The sequence below is a fragment of the Podarcis erhardii genome, assembly GCF_964252035.2.
Source record: "Podarcis erhardii genome assembly, chromosome: 8".
NCBI lineage: Eukaryota > Metazoa > Chordata > Lepidosauria > Squamata > Lacertidae > Podarcis > Podarcis erhardii.
In genome coordinates, this window is record NC_138499.1 from 41,061,774 (window position 1) to 41,075,129 (window position 13,356).

Genomic DNA, 13,356 nt, shown 5'->3' on the forward strand with positions numbered 1-13,356 from the left:
TCAGAAGCCAGAACAGCAAGAGGGATCGCCACGCAGTGAAAGCAGCAATCCCTCTTGCTGTTCTGGCTTCTGTGATAGCTGCGCAGCCTGCATTCATTCCATAATACGCACACACATTTCCCCTTACTTTTTATTAGGGAAAAAGTGAGTCTTATAAAGCAAAAAATATGGTATTCTCTTTCAATACTAGAAATTTTCCAGTGTATCTGAATTGCCATTATAAGAAGCATGCATCAACAAGCAGAAAGGAGCTTTTAAAAAATTCTTCCAAGAAATGGTTCTAAAGTGCCTCGAAAATAATCATAAAACTGCTAGTGTCACGAGTCCCATGGAGATGCCATGGAGAGGATGGTGAGAGTCTGAGGAGGAATGGGAGGTGCTATGACCGCTCCACTCTTCAAAAAGAAAATGTGCAGGGAGTGCATTGATTGTTGGATCAATGTCTTAGCTTGTGCTTAGTCAGGTGTCTATTATACCTCTGTACCTCCTGCACCTTTTCACCTGTGCCTTCCCTATGTACTGATCTGATTTACACATTAAAGGCTTTGGCAAAAACAGAGCTGGGAGTTGAAGTTCATCATCTGGCACTGAAGGCCAAGACAGCTATTAGCACATGAAGTTCATTTCTCTGGTTTTAAATAGTTCTTTTAGAATCCAGTTTCTACTGCACTGATTTTACTGAATTCGTTTCCCTTTGTATGAACACTTAACATCGCTGCCTAGACTTCAGCAGCCGTTAAGGCATTCTTGATATGTTTCATAATTAAAATATGGAAGAGGAAACCTCCTTGAAGCTACAAACTGAGATTTCATTATCACTAGGAATCACCTCAAGCACAACACTTTTCAATGGTGAAAAGTTATGTTTTCAACAGCATGCCACTGTGTACTGTGGGTGAGATCTAACCCCACTGCTGTGTGGTAATAGAAACCGACTCCACTTATGCATCAAGAAATGGGCAGCAATTCCTTCTGACAACAGCCATTTGCACCTTCAGGCTTGCCTCCAGGGGTAATTTTGGAGAGTGTGAAGCCTACCTCTTGAAGGGGGAAGCTAGAATGCTTCCTTGTAAAGAGCACACTGGAATTGCAACCCTGTGTAATAAAGGGAAGCATATCCATGTGTGAATTGGCCCTAAGGGTAGCAAAATAAAGCCTCTCATAATGACAGGCAAACATGACTTGTTTTCACTTTGGCCTTGTACCATCTCCAGCTATCCTTCATTCTAGCATCATTTGTAGTAGGACAACTTTGCAGTAACTAAAATTCTTATTAGACAATTTGGTGTGAAGTTCTAGTAATTTATTTAAGAACAACTGGGATGTTTTTGGAATGCTGGGGATAAATGAAGAAATGCCAGTGTGGTTTATTCAGTACTTATTTCTGCTTGTGTAACACAATGTTGGAAAATTTAAAGATGGACCACATATTGCAATCTGTCTATATTGTGCATCATGGCTTCATGTATCATTTATGCACTGGTTTAGATAAGCACAATTTTACTATTTCTGCACTGCTTTGTAGTGTTTTCCAGCAATCCTGTGTCGCCTTTGTACACATGCCAATATATTATCCATATTTTGTTGCTTGGCCTGAGGAAATTTGCAAATGAACAAAACCAATCCAAAAAGTTAAAATAATATTTTATTAAAATCCAGCCTTTATTTACTTTCCCTCACCAAAAGAAGAAGAAGAACTTGCATTCCTTACTTAATAGTATAATATAGCAGCTTCAATCCTTGGCGATTTCCCACATGTAGCTCCAAAAGGGCCTATCATTCCTCTAACACCAACTGGCCCCCAAAAGCCTTTAAGAAAGATGTTCTGTGCTTAGCTATTTGATGTTCATTATCTCCTTTTGCTCCATTTACACCACATTTCTGGAGTGCCTTGAGCTTCTTTCAATAATCCCATCAATCCTCTCATTTGCTGTATGCTTTGTAGTTTTTATGCTTTGACTTTCACCCAGATATTGTTCTTTGTTGCTTTTGGTTTCTGCTTTCCCTTTTTCATGGCAAGAGGAAACCATCCCTCCTCTCCCCTCCTTTACATCACTTATTGAAATCCCCTTTGCTCCTCTCCCTGTACCAGTTAAAAGAGGTTGTTTAAAATTTAAAAAAAACCCTGAAAATTCAGATCAACCTTTTTTCTTCCTTATACATTCATTCTTATTATTGAATACAAGAATCTAAGTACTCTTCGTTTAGAGGCTTCTTAAATGTTAGCTTAACCATAGGAGAACTCCTTTCCAATACACAGCTCCAGCACTAATGGGAGATAACACTTAAGTGACTCAATTGTGTGGGTCTTTCCCACTGAATGGGCATTTCCCATCCTAGCAGGGACCAGTTCCACAGTTGGGTCCCATTTAATCATTCCCAGCCATGTGATTGGATAATTTTTTTTTACCTCAACCATGTAGAAATCAACTTATTCAAAATACAGCTTTGACATAGTGATAAAGGATGAGGACATGATCAAGCAATGTGCTAGGTCATAATCACAGGGAGACATGACAACAGGAGGAACTGGAGTCCAGAAGAGAAATTGTAGATATAAGAAACCAATTAGGGCTGGGTCTCCTGTCTGCTTCCAGTGCAATTATTAGACCGTTTGTTTCAATACTCTGTGTTGATCATCAGAAGAGATTACATTATCACATTGTTCAGTCTGCATGTGGAAGCAGGGCATATGAGGTCACAGTGTGCACAAAGCATTGCATTCCCATTGGAGTCCTGGTCAGTTGTAACTGCCAAAGGTCATGGGCAGGTTTGAGACTGCAACACTACACCCAAATGAAGTGCTTTACTATTTACTACAAGTATAATCAGTCTTCACTGGCATACAGAGAATAAAAGAGTATATAAGTTAATGCATAAAACTGGAGTCTGTTAATAAAAGAACAATCTTTAAGATAAAACTAATAAAGGCATAATGTTAAAAAGTGCCTCTTGAGTCTTGTAGCAACATCAATTAATCAATCAATCAATTTTATTGTTTGTAGACAATACAGTGGTACCTTGGTTCTCAAACTTAATCCATTCTGGAAGTCTGTTTGACTCCCAAAAGCGTTCGAAAACCAAGGCGTGGCTTCCGATTGGCTGCAGGAGCTTCCTGTACTCAATCGAAAGCCACAGAAGCTGGGTCAGACATTGGGCTTCCAAAGAATGTTCGCAATCCGGGAAACTTATTTCTGGGTATGCAGCATTCGGGAGCTGATTTGTTTGGGAGCCAAACCATTAGAGAACCAATGTACCACTGTATAATATGAACACAAACCGCACAGCTGAAAAACAGAGAAGGAACATTGCATACACCAGAACAAGGCAAATCTACAATGTCAGCAACATCTAGCGACATAGCTTCATGGTATCTCTCAGAAATTTGCTACATTTTCTGTGAAGTCATGCCTGCAGTAGAGAGTCAACCCCAGAGAAGTCTGAGCAATTTAAGCTTTCTTTCAGCATGGTGTTCAAATATTCATCACGGATTTTTGCATAAAAGGGGCAGTAGAATAAAACATGTACAATGATTTTGACCTGTTTTATACCACAAGGACAATACCTTCGCAGGATCGCAGATGACATTACGTTAAATCTTGCAAGGGAAAAAGCTCTACGTTGGTGGGGATTGTATAGGTGATGCAAATATGGAGTGGCCTGGCCAAAGGTAGTATCCCTAGCCCCAATGGATGTTCTAAATCAAATCACAAATTCACAGCACAGTCCTATGCATTTCTACTCAAAAGAAAGCCCCACTGAGTTCAGTGGTACTAACTCAAGCAGGCATGTACAGACGGCTGAATTTCCCTTCCCAATACTTATTTTTGTCCATTCTCACTTGCTTCTCCTCATGTCTTGAATTATCTATCCCTTGCTATCCATCACACTTCTGTTCCTTCCCTTAAGACTTTTATTTGCTTCCTTTTCTACTCAACAAGTATTTATCTGATTTATTTTTAAAATGCCAATAAGCATTTCCATTTATTTGTTATTTTGAGAGTCCATTCTTATGAAACTGCATAGTCTTTCCATCATTCCTCCATATATATTATCTATTAAAAACTGCAAGCCTTCAGGCAGAGACTTGTCATTTTCTGCAGCAGAAACCCAGACTGACTACCTAATGTTAAAATGGGTATACTGTTTCATTGCATTTTTAATGTAGACAATCACAATTAAATCCAGTGTGATTTTTGCCTTTAGAAACTATTTTAGTGGCAAAACAATCTGCCAAACACAGAATTAATAGAAAACCAAAAATAAAAAATGCAAAACTCAGAAACCTTGCCAATGTGTACTACAGTATGATCAAGTTTAAAAAAAAAGATGTCAAGTCTAGCAAAAAGGCTCACAGATCTCTAAACCCAATCTCATTATTTAATCCACGTTCCAAGTTCAGACATGATTAAAATAAAATCATGACATTCAAGGACACAATCACTTTTTACACAAATGATCTTTTGCTTGGATGTTGTTAAAGATGCATGCATCATTTTCACTGTGTGTACTTTCTTATGATTTTCACGCACATGCCTTGCCAACTCTGTAGGCACCTTAAATCCCTTTTACTACTTGATACAACAAATGTTTATTGTGTTATCCATCAAGGGCATGAATTGCTTTGATAATAGTACAGTGGTAAAAAGGTAAAGGGACCCCTGGCCATTAGGTCCAGTCGTGACTGACTCTAGGGTTGCGGCGCTCATCTCGCTTTATTGGCCAAGGGAGCTGGCGTACAGCTTCCTAGTCATGTGGCCAGCATGACTAAGCCGCTTCTGGCGAACCGGAGCAGCGCACGGAAACGCCGTTTACCTTCCTGCCAGAGTGGTACCTATTTATCTACTTGCACTTTGACGTGCTTTCAAACTCCTAGGTTGGCAGGAGCAGGGACCGAGCAACAGGAGCTCACCCCATCGCGGGGATTCGAACCACCGGCCTTCTGATCAGTAAGTCCTAGGCTCTGTGGTTTAACCCACAGCACCACCCGCGTCCCTAATATAGTGGTACCTCAGGTTAAGAACTTAATTCGTTCTGGAGGTCCGTTCTTAACCTGAAACTGTTCTTAAACTGAGGTACCACTTTAGCTAATAGGGCCTCCCGCTCCCGCCGTGCCGCCAGACTGAAGGTACGTTCTTTCACCTTTGGTGGACGTGCCCAAGGATTAAGGCTTTCTGGGAGATGATTTATAATGAAATGAAAAAGGTATTTAAATATACCTTCCTGAAGAAACCAGAGGCCTTTCTCCTGGGCATGGTCGGCCAATTGGTGCCAAAGAAGGATAGAACATTTTTTATGTATGCAACAACAGCAGCAAGAATACTCATCGCCAGGTACTGGAAGACACAAGATTTACCCACCCAGGAAGAATGGCAGATGAAGGTGATGGAGTACATGGAGCTGGCAGAAATGACTGGCAGAATCCGAGACCGAGGAGAGGAGTCGGTGGAAGAAGATTGGAAGAAATTTTAAGGACTATCTACAGAAATATTGTAAAATTAAGGAATGTTAGAAGGATGTTGGAATGAAGTTATGTGGTTTTAGCAGTAATGTTATAAAGGAGTATTCAAAGGTGGATTATTAACAGGTGAGAATGTAAAGTTATAATATATTATGATAAATTATTAAGATAAAAGCAAAAATGGAAAGGATTTGCTGAAATAACTAATTGAACTAGAATACAAAAAAGGGAGGTGTGAGGAGGTCAGGGAAACAAGCAAATGAAAGTTAAGATATGGAAAGGTTGACTTGTTTTTAATTGTTTTTACTTTTTTGTATTTTGTATTTTTTGTATTTTTTTCTCTTTTTTGTTTCTATTCTTGTAACTTTTTTTGAAACTTTAATAAATATTATTTTTTTTTAAAAAAAGAAACTGTTCTTAAACTGAGGTACCACTTTAGCTAATAGGGCCTCCCGCTGCCGCCGTGCCGCCAGTGCGCTATTTCTGTTCTCATCCTGAAGCAAAGTTCTTAACCCAAGGTACTATTTCTGGGTTAGCGGAGTCTATAACCTGAAGCATCTGTAACCCAAGGTAGCTCTGTATCTTGAGGTGAATCCAATTGGGGGGCAGATTTTGACAGCATATTCTAGAAAAGGAAGTGGCTTGGGGAAATTGTTGGAGGGGCAGTAGGCTTACCCAGATTCTTTAAAGAACCTAGAAAAGTCCAGAACACCATTCCTCTACACTGGGTCTCGTGGCACATTCAAGCTTGGTTTAATAACAAATCCATCTTCAATCCTTACTAGTCCAAGCAATCACTGCCATGACCATCCCAAAGGGGGGTGGGGGGTAAAAATCCATATATGAGGTAGTGAATGTTTTGGGTGTAAAGCATACAAAGGACTAGATGACAACAAGTGATCTATCTCAGTAGTAGGAACAATAGTGGAACCTGGTGAATAAATGAGCGAGCAGAAGCATTATAATACAATTTGACATTGGTTTTTAAAATGGATGTAGGAATTAGCTAAGAAGGTTTTTCAAACCTCATTGCACTGGAGATAATCAAGGACCAGTCAGGCAGGATGAGTGCTGAGTGTAAGGCTGGAGTAATGCCGATTTAAAATTATTCAACGTTTTAAAAGACCATCAACCAAATCTGCTATAATATTAATAGCAGTAAAAATGTGCTAGATTAATAGGTTTATACACTCAAAACATTCTCCTTTTATGTCAAATTCCACAGGGAGCCTAATACCAAGGCATGCAAGTCTCCCAAAACACCACTAACAATAGAACTATACGTTACAACTAACAATGGAACTGTATTGTTTCTTGCAAATATTTCTTGCAAACCTTGGACATTCTTAACCCATACACACAGGAGAACCAGTGGTTGCAGGAATTGAACTACTGAGTCTCTGCTACAAATTTCTCTCCTCCCTTATTACCTTGGCAACTGTGAGTTCCATAATATTTCTACCCTGCAAAAATACAGGACTCTTATACACACATTTTTGCAAAGCAGTTTCTCCTAATACATTTTTTTGTCCTTTTCACTAATATATTCATTATGTTGACATCACTCTAGTATATGCACTTTTGTACACAATACTTGATTGGAGAATTGCACTGCAAAATTCAGAGAAATGCTAATTTTGAAGGGGTGTTTGTGTTTTGATTTGCATAATGCAAAGTGTGGATTAAGTAGGTTCTCCTTCAAATGAGAAATCAGTCAGGTTTTTCCTCCATCCTCACTTCTAGGTTATTGGAAAAGTCAAGCTCAAGCAATCTATATAATGCTAAGCCGCTTGACTGCTGGAAGAGATTTTTGTAAAATGAGTAATATATAAGGCTATGTTTCAGTCTTCAAATAAACAGATTTTAAATATCATATTTCATTATTTTCATTACAAGTCCACAAATATTTGGTTTCAGCTGATGACAAAGGTCTCTCTATCTTTCTAAATAATGGTCTGTGTGTTTTAAAGATTTCACCATACTCCTGAAAAAGCAACTCCATTGAACTAAAAAAAAAAAAAAAATCATTTAAAAAACAAACCCTTAGGCTGCAACCCTTTGCACAATTACTTGGGATTAAGTCCTATTGAGCACAGTGGGATTTACTTCTGGTTGAACTGGGTTGGCGATACTGTTTAACAGTGTATTCAAAGTAACTGCTCTTGCCAAAAGGTTTCTTCCTTCTTAAAAACAGCTACAGACAATTTTAACTTTGCATTCATGCAAGAGCTACTGTGCATTATAGCTACTCCCCTTTCACAGTATATAATGGTCTAAGCAAATTGTAACAAGTTTCCAAACAAACTAGGAAGATGAAGTAAGGCACATTTATACGGTAGTTTGGGTACCTGAAACTGAGTTGCTGCTGATCAACAAAAGCAGTGGGTCCCATGGGTTTATGAATTCAGTTGGTCTGGCTAGCCTTTTCTCTTTTTAATCTTTGTTTGTTTGTTTGTTTGTTTGTTTGTTTGTTTGTTTGTTTGTTGTTAATAATATGAAACATGAGGAAAAATTAAAGAAACCAAAAGAAGAATCCCACAACAGCAAAAGAAACCAGTAAGCAAGAATTGCACCACCAACTATGGTTATTGGCAATTGTGAGCAATTAAGAAGGAATGATGAAAATAACTTCTTTTTTTGCCAAACTGTATTCATTTATTGATTGCGCCACACACACACACACACACACACACACACACACAAAATTGGTCTGACCATCCTAGTGAAGACTTGATCTATTCCTATAACAGGGAGTTGGGAGGGCCTCTCCTCCTCCCAGAGGGGAGGGGTTGTGAGCGGGAGCAGCTTCCTGCAGCGGCAGGGAGGCGTACTCAGCTCCCTGCTCCTGATTGCCTCTGCTGCCATGGCCAAGCCTTCCAGCTAACCAATAGGGCTGGCTGGTGGGCGGGGCTAGCCACATTTAAACAGCCACGGCAGCGCTCAGTTCCCAGTCAGGTTCCTGCTAACCCTGATACGACTCCCTGCTGAGCGGGGTGGAGTTATGTATTGCTGTTTCATCCAATGCCTAAGCCAATACTACTCACGTGCTGTAACCAATAAAAGTTGTGGCCTAATTTTGCCCATTAACCTAAAATAATGTGTCTTTGTGTCTTATTATAATCCTATGAGGGTGGTGGGTCCTCGACTCACAACCATAGCTTCTAGATGATGTCACATTTCTAACACTCAGGTGTCACGATGGTTCAGTGGTGACCTGAGTCTGAATGGATAACGATTTAGCACAAGCAGAATTCTCAAGAAATCTGACAAATCTGACTCTTTAGACTCTGTTTGAAGACCTATTTCATGGTTGTTAAAGAAATTAAAAATGTTTATTTCTCTTTCATCCTCAGTTTTCCAGCTGGGTGGTGGTGGTGGTTGTGTTTGTTGTTGTTGTTGTTGTTGTTGCTGCTGCTGCTGTTGCATTCTAGTACTAAGCTGAGTGTAAGTTTTGCTCACTCCGTAGCCTGCTGTGATATTTTGCTAGGTTCCTTGAGGATAAAATTGTTTGCATCCATCCTGGCTGCAGGGGGGGGATGGGTGACACTATTTATTCTCCTGGACCTGTCAGCAGCTTTTGATATCATTAACCAACCTTCTGGACAAGTGACAGGGCTTGGGGCACCATGCTGTAGCAGTTCCAGACAACTAGAGGCCTGCTGTTCCTTTGTCAGGGAATGCAGCTGGGGAACCCTTCAGAGGCCCGTATCACCCATATTGATCAACAAAGTCAACAACGGTGGTAGCGTAATGTTTGCAAAAAATATGGGAGGAATATAGCAAGACTGGAAGAAAAAGGAATCTATAAAGTAAATGAGGAAAAAATAAAGAGCAGAGGAAGAGGAAGAAAGGTAGGAGGTAAGGGGAGGAGGCAAATAGGTTTAAATGGTGGAGGAGGTATTAAATCTACAAAGATAACATAGTAAAATGAAGAAAATTAAGCCAGAGGGAGCATAAGAGACAAAATAAAGGAACAGAAGGTGATAAGGGAGTCATAATTGTATTACTGATAGATTCTATCTTACCAAGAAGGCAAATTCATGAGGAGAAAGGAAGACTGAAAAGGAGTAGCAGAAATTGGAAAAAAATGGGAATGGGAATTAGAAAAAAAAAATACCCCAAGGATTAGATGAAGAAAAACCCATGAAAGATAAGCCTGTTTTGCATATGAAAGAGCCCAGAAATGAAACAAGCGTGAATTTACAGTGCATAAAGTCATGCCAGCAGCAAGTTTTTTTGTGAAGGTTGCTCTGTTTCTCTAACATAGACGGTTGGAGAGTATGAAGGTGGGAAAGTGAGGGATGAACAGGCTGTGGAGGAGGGGCAAAATCATCAGAAGGAGGAGAGGAAAGAGCTGCTGTGAAAGAAGCAAGAGCAGAGAATCAAAACCCAAGGACACAGAAGGAGTGATAAGGAAGACTGAATAGATCAATAACCACAACAAGAATGAGATGGGAAAAATAGACTTAAAAGAAGCAGATTTCACAAAACTTGTGAAATGCTGATCAGAAAGAAGAAAGTGAAAATATGATAACTGCAAAAAGCAGCCCTGAGAAATAATAGCTAACAGTTCAAACCTATGAGTTTTGACTGAGTTAAGTTCCACAGAGTTCAACATGCCTCAGCCCCAGGTCAGTCTTTGCAATCTAAGTTAAGAGCATGGCCTGCTGAGTACATATATGTAACCCGTATGAATGGGTTGGTTTAATCCAATACGGTGGAATCATCCAGAGGAGAGCAAGGAGGGAGCTGAATCTTGTTCTGCTGAGGAGCTAATGTTGAGCTCCTGTCACCTTGTATAAAGCCTACGTCCTTCACTGCAAATTGTAAGATTACCATTTGCCGTGGGTTTCCTCTTGTTTTGGAGCTCAAGCTACAGTGGTACCTCAGGTTACAAAAGCTTCGGGTTACGTATTTTCAGGTTGCAGACTGCAGGAAACCCGGAAGTACCGGAAATGGTTACTTCCAGGTTTTGCTGCTCGCGCATGCGCAAAAGCACCAAATCGAGTCACAAGTGTGGGCAGGCGTGGCGCTGCAGGTTACGAATGCTGCAAGTTGCGGAAGTGCCTCCATCACGGTTTACGTCCACAACTCAAGGTTCCACTCTATTTGCAAAGCAGCAATTCTGATGCATCCAGCACCTTCATGCATTGATAGAGGATGGGGAGCCTGTGGCCTTTGGAGTATTGCTTGACTCCAAGAGAAATGATGGGAATTTCAGCTGTGGCCCTGGTTTAATATTTCCAACTCCTTTTCATGACTGCATGGTGGCATAAGAAATGGGCTAACAAGGGTGACTTTGCTAGTGTCAGCATGGCACACATGAAAGAAGATTAGGCTTGAAGGCCACACACTTGAAGAGTAGCACTGGGCAAGTCACTGTTTTCCAGCTCACTTTCAACCCACATCTCACAAAGGTGTTGAGAATGAATTCTCCATTTAAAATCTATGACTAAAGGTGATACATCCCAAAACTTCCCAGTTTGTCAGCTGCCAGTTTCAAAATCATCATATAAAACACATTTGAAATACATTTCTATATTGCAAATTTGCTCACACAGGCAGATTTCTCAACTCATTTCATCACTGTTTTCATTTGAAGTAATAAGTAACAGTGCAATCCCAACTAAGTCTACTCAGAAGCAAATCCTAATAAATTGAATAGGGCTGACTCACAGATAACTGTGCTTGGACTACAGCCTAGCAGTGCTAATAATAATAATTTTGATAGTGTTATTATTTATATCCCACCCATTTGGCTAAGTTTCCCCAGCCACTCTAGGTGGCTTACAGCATATATATAAACATAATTAAACATCAAATTTTTTTTAGAAAACAGCACAAGCATTTCTGCTTGTCCATGTCCTGTTCTGGGGTTCTTCTGACATATACACCCCAGCCAAAAAATTGGGGGGGGGGGAGGGCTGTAGGAGGATGAGGAGAGCTGCATTGAGCTAGCAGAAGTCTTTTGTGTGGGCTTCTGCTACTGGTACCAGATAGTTGAATCCAGCCCAATTAATAATAATAATAAAATAATAGAAAAAGAATGTGGAGAGAAAGGGAGAGAAAAATATTATTTTTCCAAATTAAGCATGAGCATAAAAATAAAAAGGTAGATAGAATGTACAATATAAAATGTGTCCTTGGCAGACATGTGCATTGGCATGTGGCATCAAAATGCACTTCAGGTTATTCTGACCATGGTTGCCATGGCTTCTCCTAGGTATGACTTAAAAATAATCCATGCCTAAAGTTTAGTGAAGGAAACGGAACCACTACACAAAAGGAAAATGTGTGTGGAAAGATGCATGCTGGTGAATCTTGAAATGTACATTACAATAATCCTGCTTCCTGTTAAATCGCTTGCAGCCGGATCCTACGCAAGTTTCCTCAAAAGTAAAGCCCCACTGATTTCACTGGGACGTTCTGTTCTATAAGTGTTCATAGAACTGCTGTCTTAGAGGGCTACAAGCATGACTTTTCAAATGTCCTCTTCTGCCTTTGAAATATTGACAAAGGTCAAGTTAGTTTTTACTATCAGAGTAATCTTATCTAAATTTCTTCAGGAAACCAAAGGTGATCAAAACATGAAAGCAGGAACTAGTTCCAAATATTTCAGTGGTCAAGAGCAGGGCTATTACATTTGAACAGGGGGTGGGGTGGACAGTTTCCCCCATTCAGGGACATTTGTAGAGTGCAGCAGATAAATTCTTGCTCTGTCTTTTTGTGTGTTTTTCTTTTGAATGGTAAACCTCCAAGGAAACTATTGAAACAATGTTAAACAATGCTTTACCATACCTTGGCCAGAATCCAACAGTGAAAGTGCTTTCTTGACCTCAGGAAAGTCCTGTAACTCAGCAGTTTAACTGATCAGTTGCTCTCTCAATCCTTCCCTGTCGTGGCTTATTATGGTTAGCTGGAGGAGACTGGTGAGGCGGGCTTGGGAGTGGCAAGTGTCTCACTGCAGGAACTGGTGGTTTCTGGCACCCTAAAAGAAGTGAAGGTGTGCTCCGCTGATTACAACCTCTGGGAGCTCATGACAGGACCTGTAAACAGGGGCATTTGCAAGGGCGTGTTGTTGGGGGGGTTGGGGGGGGGTGTCCAGAGTGCTGTCTCACAGTGTACATAGGACCAAGAGATGGTGAGGGAGCTGCTGCAGTGGCCTGCAACACCTGTACCATGTTTTGTCTTCCTGCCTCAAAATGTGCAAAACTACACCTACAGCAAGTGCAAGTTTGTTGGCTTGCTGGAAGAGAAGGTACAGCAACTGAAGGTCCACCTATCCACACTTCAAGCTACTGGGCAAGGTGAAGAATTTATTGACAGAGCAGAGTGGACTGTCCTGGAACAGCAATAAAGGTGAGGTGTCCCTAGTCTGCAGGCAAATTCCTCCCTGGCCCTGAGTATGGTGACAGATTAGTTCCATGGCAAGGTCTTGCTTATGCACTGCCTGCTTACTTTCAGGCAGGGTCAAGGGTAGGTGGGACATCCAATGACTGACTGAGCTGCTGTTTCCAAGCACGGTTGGTTTAAATGGATTGACCGCGGACCTGACTGAAGCCAGGTGTTCCCAGGTCTGATCACCACCTTTACCTTTAAGGTTGGCCACAATTGGCCCATTCAATTTCAAATTTCCTGCCTCATCCTGACACCCCCCATGACCAGCTGAGGCTGATGAAGTGGTCAGTTGGTCGTGTGGGAGAGTTTCCCCCACTCTTAACTTTCCCAGAGCCTCAGTGGGCAGATGCTGACCAAGAACGGCAAGGTTTCTTTATTATTGTAACAATAATCATCTTAGCTCCTTATGAAACTACTCTTAGAAAAGGTTTAGTGCAGCAATATCTTAGTTCATAGGATATCACAGACAAAAACTGAGTAGCATCCAGGTGCTTAGT

The 13,356-nt window shown here is 40.7% G+C and overlaps 1 protein-coding gene across 3 annotated transcripts in view; it reads right to left on the reverse strand.

Moving 5' to 3' along the window:
• SNTG1 (syntrophin gamma 1) overlaps nucleotides 1–13,356 on the reverse strand; it is a 224,270-nt gene that overhangs the window by 141,397 nt on the left and 69,517 nt on the right. The window lies entirely within an intron of this gene.